The 7,573-nt window shown below is 49.4% G+C and overlaps 1 long non-coding RNA gene across 1 annotated transcript; it reads left to right on the top strand.

Annotated features, from left to right (window-relative positions):
* Window positions 1-3,030: 3,030 nt before the first annotated feature.
* Window positions 3,031-4,972, top strand: LOC123622507. The gene is made up of 2 exons (XR_006729518.1): window positions 3,031-4,177; window positions 4,522-4,972. It is a non-coding gene; the product is annotated as an uncharacterized LOC123622507 (long non-coding RNA).
* Window positions 4,973-7,573: the final 2,601 nt, after the last annotated feature.

Below are 7,573 nucleotides of genomic sequence, written 5' to 3'. Positions count from 1 at the left end.
TTGAAATCTAGGTACAATGAGCTCTTGACCAGGTAATCAGAGTAAACACTCCACGTGGAGTAGAGACCGTAGTTAGGTCTCGAATCTCTCTGGATCCCGAGCAGAGGGAGTACTGCGAACACAGCACCAGTGTTGCAGGATGTGACTTGGATTCTGCCGACTGTCTCTAGGCGGGGCCCAAAGGAGTCTGCATTCTCGACCTCCCTGCGGGCCACCGGCTCACAGCTTTTCTTTATAGAACTAGGCTGAGCGCTTGGCCGGTAAAATGAAGATATTGGAAGCAGTAAATGAGTATCTTGTCACGTGGCCGCTGAGTAACGTGCTGTAATTTGGTGCATGCAGGAAGGCACAGCTGAAATAGTCGCAGGCCACTGCTAACCAGGCGCTCGGCGGCCACACAGGCAGAGCACTGGGCTGCATTAAAACTCCATTAGCAAACAGTCTGTGAGATCAATATGACACCACTTGTTCCTTCTCCTACTTGGAGGTTTCCGACATCACCTCGTAATTGCCACGAACTCTTAGAGCGGAGAGAGCCACGAGCACACAGTGGGCGCTCAATACATGTTTGCCAAATGAATTGTGCCGATTACACTGTTCAGAGAGACACTTTATCGACTGCTCCATCTTCAAGAAGCAGGGAGGGCGACAGCTTATTAAGGTCAGCACAGTATGTGCAGAATCCCCGTCTCCCTGCAGACCCGGCTTTCAAAGTTCCTGCTGCAAGGAACATGGCTCCTTAACACAAGAGCGAGAGCGAGGGCTGGCTTTTCCCAGGCCGGGGGATGCCAGAATCGTTCCTGCAGGCCGCGTGGATTCTCAGGTTGCTGTTGGGTCCTGTTCGTGTTTCTAAATGAGATTCTGAGCAAATAGCATCAAGAAGGGAGAATTCTGAGCTTCTTAAAGTTTCCGCCCGAGTTCCCTGTTCGGAATCCTTCTCTGGGCCCCACTGCCCGAGGGACTGTCCAGCAACATTGTCTGCCCCACACAAGGGACCTCACGCGCCTGTGGGCTGCTCTCCCAGCTCGTCCGCGGGTCTGTGATGAGCCAAATCCAGTCCGCTGCCCGATTTCATATGTCCTGTGAACTAAGAATGATTTTTACATTTTTTTGACCTTATATTTTTAATACAGTTTTAGATTTACAGAATAATTGAGTAGGTCGGGCCATGCAGTGTCAGCTCAACCTACGGAGGGACAACCAGTCGGCCGTGACCGACCCCAGCAGCACCTGACACCGAGCTCAGGCGAGCCTCCCCGGCTGCCAACTCTCCCTGCGTGTCGTCACACCCCTGCAGGAGCAGTAAGCAATTGTCCCTGTGACTCCACCGGGGAGGACAACTGGAGGCTCGTGCCTGGTGTCCTTGGACCCTGCCCTGTCTGTGCACATCTTCCCTCGGCCGGTTTTAACCTTGTCCTCTCATTGCGATAAACTGTAACCAAGCGTGACAGCTTTTCTGAGTCCTGTAGGTTCTTGTAGTGAATCGTCAAACCTGAGGCTGGTTTTGGGGACCTCCCGATCCAGGAAAGGTTGTTGGTTTTACTGAAATGTGAGGTTAATCAAACACGAAGAGGCGTACGTCGTGGCAAAACTACTCCACAGCGACCTCTAGCGTGGCGTCAAGGTGAAGGCCTGCTCCCAGTCGTTGGCCGCCACTGTTTCTGCCGTCATATGGCGAGGAGGAGGGACTCTGGCCTAGCCTTAAATTATTTTATTTCTGTCTCTGCTGTTTTGACATAGATACCATCACCTCCGTTTGAAAGCGGAGGAAACTGAAGCCGAGGGAAGTGGAGCAGCCTCCCCCGAATTGCGAGGTCAGGGAGTGGCAGAGCCGAAGAAGCCCCGAGCTGAGCAGGTGTACAAGGGTTTTGTTTGTTTGATTCTTCAATTCCAGATTCGCTTTCAAAGTTTCCAGGAGTCTCGTGGATAAAAAGTAATGTACAATCTTTTTATTAAAGGTTTATTTTGACCAAGTGGGACCCAGAGGAAGAGTTTCAAAAAAGATTTGGGAGTTCACATTTGAAAGCGTTTGTAGGAGCAAGACAGAAATACAGGGCTTTCTGTCCTCATTAGAACTGACTGTGAGAATGAATTGGCATCAGGTCACGGTGACCTGTAAAACTTGGCTCTTCTCTTTATAGGAAGCTTTTGTTGCTGTTTTTAGTGAAAAGAATGTCTTTCAAAAATCTGGAAAATGCCAAAGACAAGGGAGGCAGGAGGGGACTGCTCCCCCAGTCTCTGCGGGGCCAATGCAGTTGACTCCACATCACGGTCCATTTTCCCCACTCTGTAGATAACAGAAAATAATTTATGATATGGTTATTCCATTTAATAGTCGTTCGTCGGCTGCTAGAGCTGTTCTCGGGCCTGGCTGCAGAACAGAGTCAGTCTCCGGGCGCGGCGATGGTTGTGGCTTTGAGAACCATCCTCTGTGTTCAGCAGTGTGCGCACGGGGTCGGGTGCGGGTGCTCACTAATACGTTTTGGAAAGACTCCAATGATATCTTGAATTAATGTTTATCTCTTACCGAGGCTGAGGTAGACGTTTTGTGACACTTCGCACATCCAGGTGGTGTACATCCCGAGCACGTGGGTGTCGCACCCTCAGCCCCCTCGTTGGGCGTGAGGTCCCCGGACGCCTCCTGTCAGCATCTCTGCAGCCGCCACCGGGCCGTTTCCTGCACGCGGAACGTGGCTGAAGAGCAAGCCGAGACCACGCTACGTTGTGTTTGCTTTCCTGCAGCCACATTTTTCTCTTTCTAAAAATGGTCTAGTGTCTTGCAGTTAATCTTTATTTCATTATTTTAAATACTTGCCAAAATGTGTCTAAATTTGAACCATTTCTCCTGATTCTCCTTGAAATTTGGTGAATCCTTTCTGCTAGCATTCTCAGGTCTCTATTACGGTCCCAGCAATTTTTCTGTAATTATGTCATTAATGATTCATTTTATTTTTGGTAGCTCTGATGTTTTCCTTGGAAATATCTATAATTCTTAGCAAGGGTTTTCTTATCTATAATTCTCCATTTATAATATCATATATTTAACCTTTTCATTAGTATTATGTGAAAGCTTCTCAAATTTTCAATTTTTCTCTGTGCCTTCATAAATACCCAGTGGAAACCCGGGGCAGACTGATCTGGGGAGGGACGCTGACCAGCCCCCGCCTTCAACCCCCTTTGCTTGGCTTCATGGCGGGGAGTCTGGAGAGTCCTAAGGAACCCAGCTTGATTTACATAGTTCACAAATTTTATTCTCCAAATAGCTATAAGAACCCAGCTTTAATACTATAATAAAGAGAGTATTTCCCTTATGCCAAATAAATACAGTATACTAATCACACCATTCGTTCTATAAATATCACCTTCCACATATCAGGAAATTTTCTAGTTATTGGGATGAAGAAAAAAAGACAAAACTTCTGATCTCATGGGGAGAGAGACGATAAAGAAATAAGTAAGTTTCAGAGTGTATGAAAAGGTGACCCGTCCTTAGGAACACAATAGAGAAGAAGAAAGTTCTGAGCAGCAGAGAGGGGACAGGCATCTCAGCAGGTGGGTACCAGCAGCAGATTTTGTGAGGTGCAGGCCTGAGTTCTTCTTTGTTCAATTTTGAGGTTTTTGACCCTCAGGAACCAACACCGACTAGCTGTTGGGTTATGTTTTGTGCACACTCATGCATGGCATGCAGACTTCTTATTCCAGAAATGTTCTGGCTTGAGACCCTGTCACATCTCGTCCCTTTATGGCAAAGTGAATGATGTTCTGAGCAATGTCTCCTTCCCTGGATTAAATCATCCCCTTTAAGCTCATCCTCCTAACTTCCATGGCCATCCCAGTGAGCGTCCCTGGGAGTCTGCCTCTGAGTGACCTAAACAGTGCCACCAACAGCCAGAGCCCAGACCTCTGCTCCGCCATGAACTCCCCACTGGCGGCAGGAAGGACCTCTGCCCTGGGGCATTCCCAGTCTGCCCAGGTGCCCTTTTTCCCACTTCATTGTCACCTGACAATAGATTAGCAGGTGCAATGAACGATATTTCACAGATATTTCTCTGTCTGGGAAGCTGAATTCTAACAAGCTCCTCCGCACCCTGGGAGACTCGGGTGCATCCGAAGGCGTGCGGATGGCCACCCTGCAGAGTCTGCGTCCGGGGCTTACCTCCTGCAGGTGTGCGGAAAGGTAGGTTCCATCCGTCCTAAGGGAGCCAGCACTTCACATTTTCCCCTTTGCTTCTGTTCTTTCTGAGCACCTGGAAAAAGCAAAACTGGCCTAGGTGGGTCTTAGAATCGAACCAGGAATTAGCCGTGAGCAACTGGACCCTCTGGCTAACAAAGTCAGAGCCAGCCAGAGCCCGTGGCGAAGCCACCCCTGGCAGGACAGAGCTGTGTGCGGACTGCAGGGCCATTCTGTTCCCATGAAAACATATTTTGTTGCCTGCATATGCGCTTTTCCTTGGCATTCATCCCACTAACATCTTAAAACATAGCAGTGCTGGATATTGACTGTGAATGAAAATTGTACAGGTGGCGAACACTCTGTGCAGAACCCGGGCCCTCCCAGGGGAACCTTCGCAGAATCCAGGTGCTGCTGCGGCTGACCTGTCCACCTCCATCCACAGAGCACACGCGGACATCACAGAGGGCTCAGCATCCTCCAGTCCCCCACGACCAGAGTCAGATGTCCTTTCTCCTAAAGGGATAAACTTTTGCGGCAGGAGAGGAACACACCAGTCGTATCGTAAGGATTAAATCTCTGTGCTAGAAGAATGATTTATGCTCCAATAAAGCCAAACAAAATCTAACTGGGTACGGTGAGGCCACCAAAAATTATGCTCACAATGAAAAACAGAACAAGAACTAATTACCCTGGTCCAGTGTCCCATTTAGCTATAATTCTACAGTCAATTAGTATTCAGCTTAATTGTACAATTAATGAACATATAAATTAAATTCATAGTTTATTTCTACCACTAAATTACTTATTTGAATTGCCTCTTTGGAAAAAAAGTAAGCAACTCAATGCACACGTTATTAAAATGAGCTGGTAATGTGTATTCCAGGCACGCCTTAATTGTAAAACAATTACTCCACTATTATGGCTGGGGTGCTTCTTGTGTTATTGGGAGCTGAATAATTTAATTTTCTCTTATCAAATGAACAGGTAACAGTTTCACCGATTCACACACAATTCTCCTGGCAGATTTCAAGACTTCTATGGGCAGATCCTTTGCCACCCAGTGCCCAGAAAGGCAGCGCGTGAGAGGCAGAGATTCGTATAAAACCCGTGGGAGATGCAACCAGAGAGTTGACGTGGGTGCCCCCGCTCTGGGGGAGGTGGGGGGTGAACAGGCTGATGGAGAGGTGCCAGGGCCTCCCTGCCCCCACTGGCTGCTGAGTACAGAAGGAGACGCAGTAACGACAGCAGCCCAATCTCCCGTGGTCCGTGTACTCCCTTCAGCTCCCTGAAAGTCCTTCTGCAAGAACCTCCTGCAGTCCCCAGATGGCTGGGTGCTCATCTGTGCTCACAGACAAGACTCCTCCGCCAGGCATTGCTGCCGTGCTAGTGTGGTCGCCAACGAGCCTCTGCTGGGCATTCAAGGGCATTCAAGGTTAAGTTAGAAGGGGATGGCATGGTCCCCTTGGTCTTGCACAGTAGAGGGGTCCTGAAGTCCTGCAGAATTCAGTGAGGTGGCTGGTTCAAAAGTCCTGCCCTAAACCATCCCCTCCTCACCCCCCAGTCAATGCCCTGCTCACCCTGGATGTGCAGTGCCCAGCCCCTCCCTCCACTGCTTCTGCCAGGGTGGTCTCCTTCCAGCAGAAGTCCCCTCCAGTCCGACGGGAAACTGTTCTGATCCAGCTGCCCGGCCAGTTCTCTAGATACGCTTTCTGTGATTACCTTCACCTGGGGAATCCTAATTTATAAAATTAAATCCTTGCTACATTCCGCTGTGAAATGGTGCAGACGGCTTGGATTCAAATTTCAGCTCGGGCCCCATCCACGCCTTCGACCTTGGGCAAGACGCTCCGTTCTTGCCTCACGTCCTTATCATTGGAATGGAGACAATCGCAGTTTCTCTGGCCGGGGGAGAAAATGATGGGGGAGGAGGGTTTCCTGTAAGAACAAAGGAACAAATGCAGGAAGGAGCTCAGAAGACTGCAAACGGGTCCCTGTTGTTAAGATGCAATCAAACTCTGCTGGTATTTTGCCTGAATGGCGTTGGGCAGCAAAAGTCCCATAAAACCAAATGGCTAAGGGGACTAATACAAACCAGATATTAGGGAGGGCGGAATCAGACTTGCGTGGAGAAGAACGTGGCCTCGGAACTGAACTTCCATCAAACCAGTTTTTCTGAGATTCGCTGGGCCCAGTGAGCTAATGGATTTGGTCTCATTTCCGTGTTTGATCACAGTCACCTGCCGCAGACAGAAGCAGCCGCCTTGGATTAACTGGCTCGCACACACGTGTTGTACACTCAGGATGCTGAGTGGAGACCCAGCGACCAGGGCTTAGTTCAGGTCCACAGATGTCTCCAGACACAGGGCAAAGTAAAAACTGCACAGGACAAAGCGAAACAGGCCAGGAAGACCTTACTCAAGACCCCTGCAATAGGGGACAGAGACCGAACACAACTCCAGGGAAACAGAGGCAGGAGCGGGTACGTGCATGAGTGAGCGAGCGGGAAAGACAGGAGGACGGCAGGGGAGGGAGGCTGGCGTGGGATGTGGCCAGCAGACGCTGTCCCTGAGCTTGCAAACGTTCTTCTCCGTGATTAGGCCACCTGTGTTTGCCCGCACGCCTGTCACAGGGGGCTCCTGTTGGCCTGCAGATGCTAAGGGGCAGCAGTGAGAGCTCCTTTGTCCCCCACATCTCACAGGGGTGGCCCTGGGTCCTTGAGAAGGACACCCCATGGGTTGTAAAGTAGGTGAGAGCCTGGGAGAGGATTTACAGCTCAAAGGGGTAGAAAAAGAATTTATAACCACAAGTTTTATAAAGTAAATGCCCCGAGAAAAGGGATGTCCGGGGCTGATAGGAAGAAACCTGTCCAGAGTTTCAGCAAGCGGGGGACCGTCAGCCCGTCCTGGTCACACGTGAGTGGGCTGCAGGCTGGTGGCTGGGGGACACCACTGGTTGCTAATCCTCCCGTGCTCGGCTCCAAGGATGCAATTTATCCCTCAGGCAATCGGCCCCCAGTCTTAAATACCTGAGCCCTAAATTCTTAGCAATAACCTACATCGTGAGCTGGTTCAGTTCCTGTTATTGGCTGTCTCTTAATAACCTTCAGGTCAGGGGTGTTATTGATGCTCCAGCTTAATTCAAATTATAATGGGATAAATTATCTGCCGTCTACAATCCTTGTTTATTGAATTTCGTATGATCCATTTAATTTAGGCCCTCCCATCTCTGAAGGTTGAAGCCTATTGAAAATCCATCTCTTTATCCTCTCATGACCTAATTTATGTTTTCCCCTTTAACTTCTCCACCTACCTTATTGCTGTCACCACCTCAGAGGCTCCATAAGGCAGAGGCGGGTCTGAGAAGATTAACATTTTTATTGCCTTATTCGGTACCTATCAA

Source organism: Lemur catta, chromosome 17 (assembly GCF_020740605.2).
Source record: "Lemur catta isolate mLemCat1 chromosome 17, mLemCat1.pri, whole genome shotgun sequence".
Lineage (NCBI taxonomy): Eukaryota > Metazoa > Chordata > Mammalia > Primates > Lemuridae > Lemur > Lemur catta.
Note: the sequence above shows the minus strand (reverse complement) of the source record. Positions and strands in the feature narration are given on the sequence as shown.